Raw genomic sequence first — 13,862 nt, 5'->3', positions numbered from 1 at the left:
TCGCTGCTGTGGTCTGATTTTAAATATTGTATGAGGTTCCAATGGTCATTTTAATCCCAGTCATTTTAAGTAGTAGTACAGAGATCGAATGTTCAAGATTTCACATCATTTTAGGCTTGTGGATCTCCAGTAGACTTCCCCCTATTTAAGAGCAATTCTAACTAAAAGGGCAGAACCAGAGAAAGAATTAAGTGACAGAAATTGACATTTCTGAATAAGGGGTGTATTCATCTGTTTTCACATTGCTGTAAAGACACTACCTGAGACTGGGTAATTTATAAACAAGAGAGGTTTAATTGACTCACAGTTCCACATGGCTAGGGAGACCTCAGGAAATTTATAATAATGGTGGAAGGCAAAGGAGAAGCAAGCACTTTCTTTACAAGGTGGCAGGAGAGAGAGCGAGCATGGGGGAAACCACCATATTTAAACCATCAGATCTCATGAGATCTCCCTCACTATCATGAGAACAGCATGCAGGGGGAAAATGCCCCATGATCAGTCACCTCTCACCAGATCCCTCCCTTGACACAGAGGATTACAATTCGAGATGAGATTTGGGTGGGGACACAGAGCCAAACCATGTCAGGGGGATTACCTGTAAGTGAACCAGGTGGATGTGCTAAGAGACCTGCACCATCCCTGGAATTTGCAGAGGGCCCACCTGCACATTATTATGGGACCAGAGGCAGTATATGTTGTGGTGTTTGGTTCCTTAAGCTGGTAGCTCCTTGAAGAGGGGATTATAACTTTAATGTTTCTTACTACTCTATCAATTTTGGAAATGGTGATTTACTTTATGGAATGGCCAGACAAGGTTCTGTTCCCCAAGCCTTCCCTACCTTCAACCTCTTTCTCTACCTCTTTTCTCTCAATAGCAAAAAAGCAAAACCCAACAACAAACTATATAAATGACTTTGTAACTTCCCAGAGATGGTTTTTGTATGCAAAGTAGTGTTCTACACTCTGGAAAAAATAGAAATATATTTCTTTCAGCCTGAACTGGGTGGACATAATTGGATCTGCCTCTGAGAGCAAGGAATAGCACCTGTTCACTGACCTCTCAGAATCGTAATCCTGAAAATCTCCACTTTCATCCAGGGCACAGGCGTGGTGGAAACATATCATGGCTACTCTGAAGCCAAGAAGGTTCTGCATGCCTTGGGAGGAGAGCTACACAGGCATAGTTCCTTGTTTTTGGAAAGGGACACCAAATCCATGCTAAGGCAGTCACGTGGGCATATGCCAGTTTTCATAGAGGATATGACCTCAAAGAGTGAAGCTTGAATTGTTTCACAATTTGTGGTTCTGCCAGTTAGCCAGAGTTGTAGAAGTTCCCGTTTCCTTATAAGGGAAGCTTGTCTAAAAGGAATCCTGCTTAATTCTTTGGTCATATGAGTGTCTACATCCTGTCAGGATTAGTACTGTTGAGACAGGTCTCATAAAAGTGGGGTATACTAGAGATAGCTCATTTTTGTTACATCTCATCACGGTGAGGGTGGTGAGCTTTCTCCTGGCTTATCAGGAGAAAGCAAGGATAAGTTTAAAACTTGGATGGGGATTATTGAAGATAGGTGTGGAGGACCATGGGGGGCTCATCAAGGCACAGGAGAGAGACAGCTCTCTGCTGCTTCTCATGTGGGAAGGGAAAGAGATTCTAGACATTTGGAGAAGGCTTAAAGTTGGAAGTAGAGACGCCAGTGGAAAAGGCTTTCAAACAGGTGCCCCTGGGATGATGGATAAGAGAAGCTTGGCACACAGACTATAAAAAATATGGCCCAAGGGCCCTAGCCCAGGGCTTCTCACACTTGACTACATGCAGGAATCACTGAGGGAGCCTGTTAGGAAGCAGCTTCTGACTCAACACTCAGCCAGAGAGTCTGCAGTTCTCGCCAGCTCCCAGGAGATGGTGACTGCCGGTCCAGACACCACCCTTTGAGTAGTGAGGTCCTAGAGGTCACATTTGTCCAATATGAAACTGGGGAGGGGGGTTTTCCTAACAGCAAGGGCAGTCAGGACCATGAACCAATCTTATGCCTCCTGGAGCAGAGCTCTCCACCTCATCCTGGTGGTCTTGGTGCAAGAGTGAAGAGATTCAAAGCACAGGATGACCTTTAACAAGCTGCTGGCTTTGGCTACTGGGATTGAGCTTTATGAAAGTGTTCTGTTCCCACGGCAGTACAACATGGACTTCAGACCCTGGTGTGTGGCACTGAGATACCCTGTGTGGACACCAGGGTGGGTAAGATTGGGTGATCAGTAGACATCACAGAAAATGCAGGGAAAAGAGCATCAACAAAGATGACATTGGGGGAAAGAGCTGGAACCTGACTGTCGGGGTTCAGATCCCAGCTCCACCACTTAGCAGCAGCATGAACTTAAGTTTCTTAACTTCTCTGTGCTTTAGTTTCTTCCACTATAAAATGAGAATAATGGGCCAAACCTCAAGGGCTATTGTGAAGATTAAATGAGCTAGAACAGGTATTTAGAACAGGAACTGGCATTTAGAAAACACCCCCAAAATGCTAGTTGTTGTTACTACCAGTGGCCCTTGAAGCCACCACACACCTCTTCTGCCTCTTCATCTTGACATACACACAGCCTGACCTGTCTCAGCCTCTTGCCTCACAGCCTCTCCCTCCCACTGGGCTAACCTCTGAAAACAAGGACCTTGTCTTACTCCCCTCTGTAAGTCTTCCTAGCACCTTGTGTAGTGCTTTGAAGTTATTGCTGAATGCATCAAATAAAATGTTCTCCATCAGAAAAAGATTGAGATCCTCTTGTAGAAATCGCTGTACCCCAAGTCTCCAAACCCAAGCTTCAGCTGGTATGGCAGCCAAGCCTTTCCACTGAGCTCTCTGGAAGTCCTCAGCCTGATGTATTTTTGGATTGTGTCTCCAGAATATGTCAAAATAGCTTTCCCTACACAAACACGATTGCTGCCCCCAGATCCTCGAGCCAGTCAGAGCCATCACTGGCGCCCCTTTTGGCACCACATTCTTGCAACATGTGGAGGAGGAAGCATTGAAAAGCACGTTAAAGCGGTGGAGTTTACTGCCTACAAAGAAGCACTTTGTGGTCTCAGAGTCATGTTGCCTAAAGAGTGAGTTACTACTTTTTAGGTAAATACCAAGATAGGGGATCTTCTAGCAACACTCTTACAGATGAGAGAGAAGCAAAGCGGGAAGAAAACATGTTAGGATCTCACTCTAAGGTTGGCTTGGCCTGATTTGGGGATTGGGTTCCCGATTGTTCTTCCAAACGGATAACTCAAGATCCTTAATTGCCTCTGAAACCACGGATGGCCAGTTGTGGGCAAGGTTTATGGACTGAGGGATGTGAGGCCTTTTTGTGACCTTGGATGAATCACTTTACCTCTGGAATTTGGAGTGCTCATTCATTAAGGGAAGGTTTGAACTAGCCCCCAGTTTGGGAATCTAGGTCATTCTGAGAAGATTCCTCCAGCTGCCAAGTTTCCATTTAGCATGCTATTTTGGAAATTTGCCACTAGAGGCCGCTGTGAATACAGTTTAGCCTTGCAGCTTTTTCAAAGGCAGAAGCCTGCGGAAGCCTTTCATGAGTTACTAAGACATGCCTGCTATTTCTTGGTTGTGGAAAGCCAGCAACTGCTCAGATCGTGAGACGGTAGAGTTGAGATGTCCGCCTGGCACAGAATGAGCCTGTAAACGTGCTCCGTTGACACAGGCTGGCCGGCCTTCTTTTTTATCTACGGGACTAGATGGAGGAGCCCTCCGTGCATGGTAAGGTTGGCTGAGTCCTGTGACCAGGTCCTGGTTCTGTAGCATACCTTCTAAAGGGCTAGTTCACTCTTGGCTGCTTAATATTCTGCTTTAGAGTTGAATTCATTCATTCAACAAGTAATTTTGGAGCTCCTCTTGTACATCCACCACCAGCAAGTATTTTCAAAGAATCAGAGAAAGTCAATGAAAAGGAACCTTAGAGGAAAACAAAAAGTTATTGTCCCTTCTGTGTTTCATGGTCTGTGGATGGTCCTCATACGTATTTTTCTCTTAATCCCCCAAACCAGCCTCTGAAGTTGGTATTATTATGCCCATTCCTGGATGAGCAAACTGAAGACCAAAGGCAAGTAGTACAAAGCCTTGTGCAGACTGAATGGATGGAATAAAGGGCCGGACCTTGCATGGCTAATAAAAGGCAGGGCTGGGGCTTGAATACGGGGAATTTGGATCCCAAGTTCTGCTCTTTTCCTATGATCTCCACCTTTGACATACAGAGGAGAAAGATGAGGTGCAGGAAAGGAATAATCTGGTGGCAGGGCAGAGGTTAGAACCTGAATCTTCTGCCTTACTGGCTGGGGTTGTTCAACTGACTTCTCCATCCTAGAGTGTCCCCAGGCCAAACTGACTGGCTGGCCCTAGCCTCAGCTGTCTCTATGCTCCTTCCAAGCAGAGCCTGAACCAGGCCTGTGGAGGCGCAGCAGGAGGGAGGGCACACAAATGACCCTCATCAGGATGTTTATTGGATCATAACTGTATTATCCTCACCACTCAGCTAATCTCATAGAAATCGCTTTCCTCTCCGTGAGGATCTGGCCACAGCTCCATTAAGAGCTGCTGCCCTGCATACCTGTGAGGAAGCTCTTATACAGCAGAAATAGTGGAGAGGAGAGAGAAGTCATATTTCTACTTTCTCATTACACTGATGGGGGCAAGTGGCAATTTCACTGTATAAGAAAGGCCCTCAAAGGAAAGGGAGTTCAAAGTTCGTGATTTTGGGGGCAACATTCGGCTCCGAAGGAAATGTTTCCTTTGTGCTTCCCTTTTTGAAAGCATTTGTGATGCTGTTTAAGATCAAATAAGAAAAGGGAAGGAATTTGTGTTTGGGGAGCTCACGAGGTGCCAGGTACTTTATGCATATTATTCCATTAATCCTCTCTGAAGAGCTGTGGACAGGGCATCACAATGCCCCTCTCATAGATGAGTCCATTTCATAGATGAAGGCACCGCCTTAGTTGTCTGGGCATTGGCGGGGCTGAGCTAGGAGTCTGTTCTCTCCCTCTGTTGCACTCTTAATTCACACAGGGATGGTTTCCCTACCATTCTTTTTCCCCTCCTCCCTCCAGCTGAAAAAATATGGAAACTAGTTTTCAAGCCAGGACTAGTCACTGTCTGACTTTGGTAACTTCCTTTCCCAAGCCTTAGTTTTTCCATCTGTAGAATGAGAGGCCCAGACTCTCATTCTAACTGCATCTAGTTTAAACCTCTACGATTTTATAATAGTATTTTTCTCCCAGGGAGCTCCCAGCACATCCTCATCTAATTGGAATCTCATACCAACTCTGGAAGGAATGGTAATATGGTTATATTATTAACCCCATTTTTAAGCTGGAGAAAGAGACCAGAGAACGCGGCACTCTGTTGCAAACTCCCCCACCGGCCCCCTCCGCAGGCCAGCTGCCTCCAAGGGGCTGTCAGCAGCAGCTCCTGCAGCCTGACACCTGAGCCTCACGCAGGCTCCTGACAGAATTATCAGAGAACTGGGGAACAAATACTTCCCGTAATCGGGGCAACGGTTCTTAGCCAGAGGTGGAGGAGGCAAGATGTGAAGTGTGTCTGATGAGTTCCTCTCCCAGTGTAGGGTCAGAGCTAATAAAACACAAGGAAATCTCGGCGGGCTGCTGGAGATGCGAGCGTGCAGGCGAGCCCTGGGGGGCAGGGCCACCGGGACTTAAGCTTCCGCACAAAGCCAGGCTTGTGGCATTTTGTGCACGTTTCAATTACCTTCGGCAGCCAGGCAGGCAAATACAAGCAGCTTGGCATGAAAATGAATTTAGAGCTTAAAAGAAAAGACGTGTTTCACCCTCGGTGGCTTCTCAGGCTGCCCCGGTACAGGTACAGCCAGGGGAGGCAGGTGCCAAGGAGCAGTGGTGACAAAGAATCTAAGGGCTAGAGTGAAATGTCAGTTCCCTTCCCCTCCTACACACATGGCCTGAGGGAGGGAGGGGCGGAGTTCTGCAGCTTGAGCCGGTGACCCTCACAGCCGCTGGAGCAGGAGAGAAAGGAGAGGCCGCCCGTGTGAAAATCAGCTGCTCCGTCTCCGCCCTTGATGCCAATCAGGAAGGCATCAAGTGTTGGGAGGCTGAGACTTCAGGGTGGGACCTAGTTTGCTTTTAAGCATCCGAAGAAATGTGAGGACTCATTTTCCATTTCCCAAGATGCTCAAACAAGAGGAAATGGGTTTACACTGAATGGAGAGAGAGAGAGAGTTCAGGAGGCCTAAGAGTAGACTGGCTGGCTTGGCGGGTAATGTACTTAAATGAAATTAAACCCAGCACAAAGAAAGAGAAGGAGGCTGAGGCTGAGGCTGGGAAAGGCCAGGCCGTGGAGGACCAGGGTAAGAAGGCCCAGTCCCTGACTTCGGGGCACATCCCCTGCCAAGGGAGAAAAGGGAAACAGATCCACCAAAGTGAAGAGTTTGGGTGTTCAGTGGAAAAAGAAACTGGGTTAGACTGCGAGAATCCAGGCTAGCTTCTTGGAAGAGATGGTACCTGAAACATGGTTAGGATTTGGGCCGGGCAGAGAGGAAATGGCAGGAAGAAAGGCCCAGGGGCAACCATATGGGGCTGGTTCCAGGTGGATATACCTGGTAGTGAGGGTGGGGCGATGAAAGGTCACTTGGGTCTTCCTTGTGCCAAATGACACAGATGGCACATCTCTGCTTCTCAATCAACAGAAAGTCAAGGCAACCCATCCCCCCTTGAAGGAGCTGAGGTGAAGGAAGGAAGGATCCAGGAGACTGATTCTAATCAGCGTGCCTATGAGCTCTTGGCTCTAATTACTGCTTGTTAACAAAACAACTTTGGGTGAATGTCTTTCCTTCTCTAGACCTCAGTTCCCAGATCTGTAAAATCTGGGCGAGTTGGATTATCTTTAAAGTCCTTTGCAGGACTGAGGCCTCTAATCCCATGACTGACAATATTAAGCTAAATATTGGGTTAAATGTGTATGAGGGCAGGGGTGGGGGAGGTTACAGACTGGGATGTCTACACTTGGACATAGTGAAGAGTGGAAGGATCACAGCCTGGACACAGATCTTGTGGTGCTGGGCTAGGCACTGCAGACGTGTGAAGGGCTCAGATCTGGGCCTGGGCCATGGCAGAGGCTGAGGCTTCTGGACAGGCCCCTGAGCCAGGCCGGGGAGCAGAGACAGTGTCCTAAGGAGCAAAGACAGCAGCTTTGGACACTCATCGTTCTAGGTTTGCACCCTGTCTCTGCCACTGACCTGTGTGAGCTTAGGCAAATTAAATTACCGAACTACTTTGGGCCTTAGTGTCCTTATCTGAAAAGATGGAGCAAATAATGCCCATTATTCTCCTACATATTTCCTAGAACATAAACTCAAAATTCACGCTGTAACCCCACTGGATGGAGCTTCTAAGGAGACTGTGTCTCCCTCATCTCTCTCCCTTATGGTGAACTATGCACAGCACATAGTACAGAGGAGTACAGTTTTGTTAAGTGGGACAATGAGCTTATTGTGAGGATTAAATATGTGGTGGAGGCCAGGCACGGTGACTCACACCTGTAATCCCAGCACTTTGGGAGGCCGAGGCAGGAGGATTGCTTGAGGCCAGGAGTTTAAGACCAACCTGGGCAACATAGTGAGATCTTGTCTTTAAAACATTAAATTCAATTTAAAAAATAAGGTCAGGCGCAGTGGCTCATGCCTGTAATCCCAGCACTTTGGGAGGCCGAGGCAGGAGGATTGCTTGAGGCCAGGAGTTTAAGACCAACCTGGGCAACATAGTGAGATCTTGTCTTTAAAACATTAAATTCAATTTAAAAAATAAGGTCAGGCGCAGTGGCTCATGCCTGTAATCCCAGCACTTTGGGAGGCCGAGGCAGGTGGATCACGAGGTCAGGAGATCGAGACCAGCCTGGCTAACATGGTGAAATCCCGTCTCTACTAAAAATACAAAAAATTAGCCGAGCATGGTGGCAGGCACCTGTAGTCCCAGCTACTCAGGAGACTGAGGCAGGAGAATTGCTTGAACCTGGGAGGTATAGGTTGCAGTGAGCTGAGATCACGCCACTGCACTTTAGTCTGGGTGACAGAGCAAGACTCCGTCTCAAAAAATAAATAAATAAATAAATTTTAAAAATAAATAAATAGGCCGGGTGCGGTGGCTCACGCCTGTAATCCCAGCACTTTGGGAGGCCGAGGCGGGCGGATCACAAAGTCAGGAGATCGAGACCATCCTGGCTAACACGGTGAAACCCTGTCTCTACTAAAAATACAAAAAATTAGACAGGCGTGAGGCGGGCGCCTGTAGTTCCAGCTACTCGGAAGGCTGAAGCAGGAGAATGGCATAATCCCAGGAGGCGGAGCTTGCAGTGAGCTGAGCCCGCACCACTGCACTCCAGCCTGGGTGACAGAGCGAGACTCCGTCTCAAATAAATAAACAAACAAATAAATAAATAAATAAATAAATAAAAAATAAATGAATGATGGATGTTAAATTCTTACATGTTTATTGCATGGTGGGTCCTTAGTAAACACATAAGAATCTCTTCCCTTCTCTGTGGTATTGGCCCAGGGGCCCAGAAAGTCACAATGTGATAGTTGTCAAACAACAAGTAAACAGCTGAATTCATGACAGATGCTGAATAAATGTTTAGGAGTGGGGAGATAAGAAATGTGTGTAGTGGGGGAGATTCAGGCCCTGTCTGAGACTGACACATGGTCACCAGGGGTCCTCATGAAGGAGTCATTGTTCTGGAGGTCAACAGTGGATTTGGACATAGTCACCTCACAAACTGGGCACCTACCATGTGTCAGGCCCTGCCCTAGGGGCTTGGAATTCAACAATGAACAAGACAAAGTCCTTGCCTGCAGAAAGCTTCTATCCTAGTGGGAGAAACAGGCAAGGATCATGCTATGAAAAAAAAAAAAAGGCGCGTAAGGGGAGTGAGAGCAACACGGTACTATGTTGGGTAGTGTGACCAGGAAAGCCTCTTCAAGGAGAGGGCATCGAGGCAGAGACCTGAGGGGCCCCAGGGACCCAGAGGAGAGTGGTCCGGGCTGAGGAAGTAGCAAATAGAAAGGCCCTGAGGCAGGTGCCAGTGTGGCTGGAATGGAGTCAGTGCCAGGGCGAGAGAGGAGATGAAGTCAGGTCATGAGCAGAGCCCAAAGCCCAGCAAGTCCTTTTTCCGTAGAATGAGACGGGAGCCAGGGGAGGGTCTTAAGCAGAGGAGCGACACGGCCTGACCTTGCTTTTAAGTGGATCCTCTGGTTGCTGTGAAGTTTCTGGTATCTAGACTGTAAGCACGGGGGGCCTCCCTCACTTGGAAAAGCAGGAGTGGCTGGAAGGCAGGGGAGGCCAAGAGAAGTGAGCAGGAAGCCAGTGCCCACCAGGTTGCAGACAGATGCCAGGGCCAGGCAGGGGGGAGGGGTGGATCCTGGGGGCAGAAAGGGCTCCTGGGCTGGCAGCAGGAGGGCCATGGGGCTTCTTGCCCGGATGGAACATGGACTGAGCTAGCTGGCACTGTGACATGGCGGAAGGGAGGGGCAACATGGGCTCTAGTTGGGATGGTGGGGCATTAAGCAGGGAGGCTGCCACCCTTCCAGCAGGAGTGAGGGGCTGGCGACATGGAGAGTCCCGTGGCTGGCCTCTTGCCACACCTTTGGAGACAGGTCCTCCTTGCTCTTGGTTACCTGGCCTCACTGTTATTCATGGAGTTTCTTATGAAGGGAAGAGTCGGATGACCTTGAGTCCATCACTCTTCCTCTTTAAGCTTTTCAATAAAAGAAGGGGTTTTACCTGGATGGTCTCCAACCAAGCCCCTTCTAGGATTTCTATTAATGGGTGGAATCAGACACTGCATCTCCCCTGCCTCTCTACTCCGATGACGGTTTCAGTTCCTGCCATGCCCTGTCTTTCCTTTTCTCCCCGGGGCTACCATGAATAGTGGTGCAGGATGTTTACTGCACAAGGGCACCCAGCCGAGGGCGTGAGTGGAGGCTCAATCCAGCCCACATTCTGCCCAGACAACCTGTGCCCTGCCTGACTCAAGGTTGCATTTACCCACAGTAGAGAATGCCTTTTTCTAGTTTGTTCTAGGTACAGCATGGGCAGGCCCACTTTCCTGTCCCCTGCACAACCCCGCTTCTGCTCTTCTGTGCCCTTTTCTTCCACCATCCCCAGCCTCAAATGGGGAGAGGAGGGCAGCATTTACAAGTAGTGCTTTGGGAGGGGTGAGGGGACAGCAGCTGTCTCTTCTGTGAGGAGCTCTGCCCCCTAAGCCCGGTGGTGCTTTTCCCCTCCTTATCAATGCTGTGAGTTGCCTCTCAAAATTGCTCTGCCGTCATTAACACCGTGGATTAGGTCAGATGAGAGCATGTTTGCAGTCTTGGATGGCAAAGGCAAAACGCTGATGCTGATTATTCCAGATCTTCTGGGCATGGCCCATTCCGTGCTTGACGTTCTTAATCAGAGGGACGAGTGGTAGTTACGTGGTGGGTGGGCCAGGGCCATGGTTGTTTCTAATCTGGCTGCCAGGCACAGACGGCATGTCTGCAGCACCTGCCAGCCCACGCACTGGCCTGCCTGGACGTCACAAGTGACCAGGGTTACTCGGCACTATCATATCTCTCAAAGAAGAAACTACTCCTCCAATGGCAACATCTGTGGGGCTGCTTTTGAAGCATCAGCGATTCATTTGAGCAAGAGCTGGGAGCATTTTTCCCCTGGGCCTGATCAGTAAGTTGCTTTTTTTGTTGTTTTTGTTTGTTTGTTTTCTTTTGTGTTTTGTTTGTTTGTTTTGTTTTGTTTTGTTTTTTGAGACAGAGTCTCACTCTGTCGCCCAGGCTGGAGTGCACTGGCGCAATCTCAGCTCACTACAACCTCCACCTCCCAGGTTCAAGCAATTCTCCTTCCTCAGCCTCCCAAGTAGCTGGGATTACAGGCCCGCACCACCACGCCAGGCTAATTTTTTTGTATTTTTAGTAGAGACAGGGTTTTGTCATGTTGGCCAGGCTGGTCTCAAACTCCTGACCTCAGGTGATCCGCCTACCTCAGCCTCCCAATGTGCTGAGATTACAGACGTGAGCCACTGCACCCAGCTCCTGATCAGTAAGTTTTATGTTCTGGTTGGCCATGCAGCGGGAGGGTGTCCTTCAGACCACCCCTCCTCCAGTGTCCCCTTCTGAAAAGCCTCTGTGCCCAGTGGAGGCTGTGGCTTTGCATCATGGCTCATTGCCTCCTGGCCTCATATTCTACCTCCACCAACCCTGACCCTGTGCTCCAGCCACACTACAGCCCCCAGTCGCAGATCTCTGGCCCTTCCTCATGCTAGTCCCCTGCCAGGAATGCCTGCACAGCCTTGTCCTCCAGGCAGAAGCTCATCTGTAGCGGCCGCTGCCTTGCCAGTGCCCACTGCAGCCTCTAACTTTTCCCACTTCGGTGTGCTCCAGTCCCACGCCCGACTGCCTTTCTTTGCCTAAGGCTTTCTCTGGCTTCTGGAACCTGCATTGCCTCTCTGTGCCGGTTAGGCCAGAAGTGCCAGGAAATTAATACCCTCCAAAAGCAGCCCTCAGCCACTGAGCCAATGACTGGCAGAAGTTGGTATAAACATATCCCAGCTTCCTCACCCCTCTGGCAGCCTAAGTTTGACATGCGTTCTACAGTCTCCCAGAGTTCTGCAGCAGGACTATACCTTAGTTGCCTGTAGTGATGACTGGCTTGATAAAGCACCTTTTATTATCTACCTTCCCTTCCCCATCTCATCTCTGCCCTCAAGAATGGATTAATGCCCTTATGAAAGGCATTATCCCTGAGCTAGGCCACTTTTTGCCCTTCTGCCTTCCACCATGTGAGGAAGTGTTTGCCCCTCTGGAGGACACAGCAACAAGGACCATCTTGGAAGCAGAGACCCGGCCCTCACCGGACACCATACCTGCCGACACCTTGATCTTGAACTTCTCAGCCTCCAGAAGTGTGAGAAATACATTTCTGTTATTATTAAATTACTCAGGCTAAAGAATTTTGTTATAGCAGCAGGAACAGACCAAGACACCTCCCAAATGTACTACTCACATACAAATCTTTGTCTCAGGGTCAGCTTCTAGGGGAAACAAACTTCTAAGACATCACGTCAATGTCCATCTCAGTATCACTTCCTTTTTTGCAGTTTCCCCTGACCCTGACCCTCCCTTCTTCCCGTTCCTGGGGCAGAACCGTTGGTCACTCTTCTCTGTTCCCAGAGCCGTTTTTTTTTTGTTTTTTTTTTTGAGATGGAGTCTCGCTGTGTCACCCAGGCTGGAGTGCAGTGGTGCGATCTCAGCTCACTGCAACCTCTGCCTCCCAGGTTCAAGCAATTCTCCCGCCTCAGCCTCCCAAGTAGCTGGGATTACAGGTGCCTGCCACCAGGCCCCGCTAAGTTTTTTGTATTTTTGGTAGAGACGAGGTTTCACTATGTTGGCCAGGCTGGTCTCAAACTCCTGACCTCAAGTGATCCATCTGCCTCAGCCTCCCAAAGTGCTGGGATTACAGGCGTGAGCCACTGTGCCTGGACTCCCAGAGCCCTTTCTACCTACCTCAACAGCATTCCTCATGCTGCACTGTAGTTTCTCTCTCTTCATGTCCTGGGGCTCCCAGTAGCCTGGGAACTCTTTGGGGATAGATACTGTGTCTTTTTTGCCTTTTATTCTCTGAGCCTAGTACTGCACCCAGCACACAGCATGTGTCATATATATACATTTTTTTCTTTTTTCTCTTTCTTTTTCTTTTTTTTGCCAAATAGCCAGCAGTGAAAGTGCAACGACTAAAAGGGAATGGAGTGACACAGACAAGTGTCTACAAGAGACCCTGGGGCTGCTACTCCAAATGCTGTCACTTTGCAAGGTTACTGGGTAGAACTTCAATCTTACTACTCACCTGCTCAACAACCTGCAATGGCTTGCTATTTTTGCCTTTCCCAAAAAGGCCTCATTTCATGGATGATTTTCCATGGTCTGGCCCTATCCTAAGAGAGAGTGAAGCCTCTTGCTTAGAGTCAGGCTTTGGTCTCAACTGCCTTGTTTCACATTCTCACTATGCCAGTCCCCAGCTGGGTGATGATGAGTAAGTTACTTAGCCTCTCTGGGCACTGGCTTCCTTACTTATTAAATGTAGATAATATTAGGTTGGTGCAAGGCAACTGCGGCTTTTCCCATTAAAAGTAATAATATCTCACTTATAAAATTATTTTAGAATTTAAAATCATGCACGGTCCCTGTGAATATGCTACAAACCACTGATTTATACAATTTAAAATGGTAATTTTATGGTATGTGACTAATATTTCAAAAAAAATAAAAGTGAGCATGGTGTCTGGCCCAGATCTTTGAAAATAAAACGATGCTAATTATTGTTATGAACAAGGTTTCCCAAAGGCCCTGTAACTGTGCCAGGCACGCAGCAGATGCTCAGTAAACACTCCTGGAATGAATGGAGAACATATTCCACAAGCATGCTTTGAGCATTGTTTATGCCAGGTATATGGGGCATGGGGAACATAGAGATTCCGAGTTCAGTTTTGCATCCTCAGGAAGGGAAGACAGAATTATTCTCCGTGGAGTGGGGCCTCTGGACCCAGCTGTTCCTGGCAGTCAGGGGAATTACAGCCTCTGTCCCTTGCTGCCTGTTCCAGGAGGCAGAACCCAGTCCAGCTGATTCCAAGCCATGGGGAAATTGTAACAGGCAGAGAGGAATGTGTTCTTGTATTTATCTTTGACTGACAGTATCTGATGTTCCAGGAATTGACTTCAAACAGAATTCAGAGGAGCCCCTTATAGTCCCGCTGCTACAAACAAGGCCCAGAGGGAGCAACTCTGCCCAGCCC

This window comes from Pongo pygmaeus, chromosome 5, assembly GCF_028885625.2.
Source record: "Pongo pygmaeus isolate AG05252 chromosome 5, NHGRI_mPonPyg2-v2.0_pri, whole genome shotgun sequence".
In the NCBI taxonomy this organism is placed as follows: domain Eukaryota; kingdom Metazoa; phylum Chordata; class Mammalia; order Primates; family Hominidae; genus Pongo; species Pongo pygmaeus.
The sequence above is the reverse complement of the archived record's forward strand: the minus strand, read 5'-3'. Positions refer to the sequence as shown.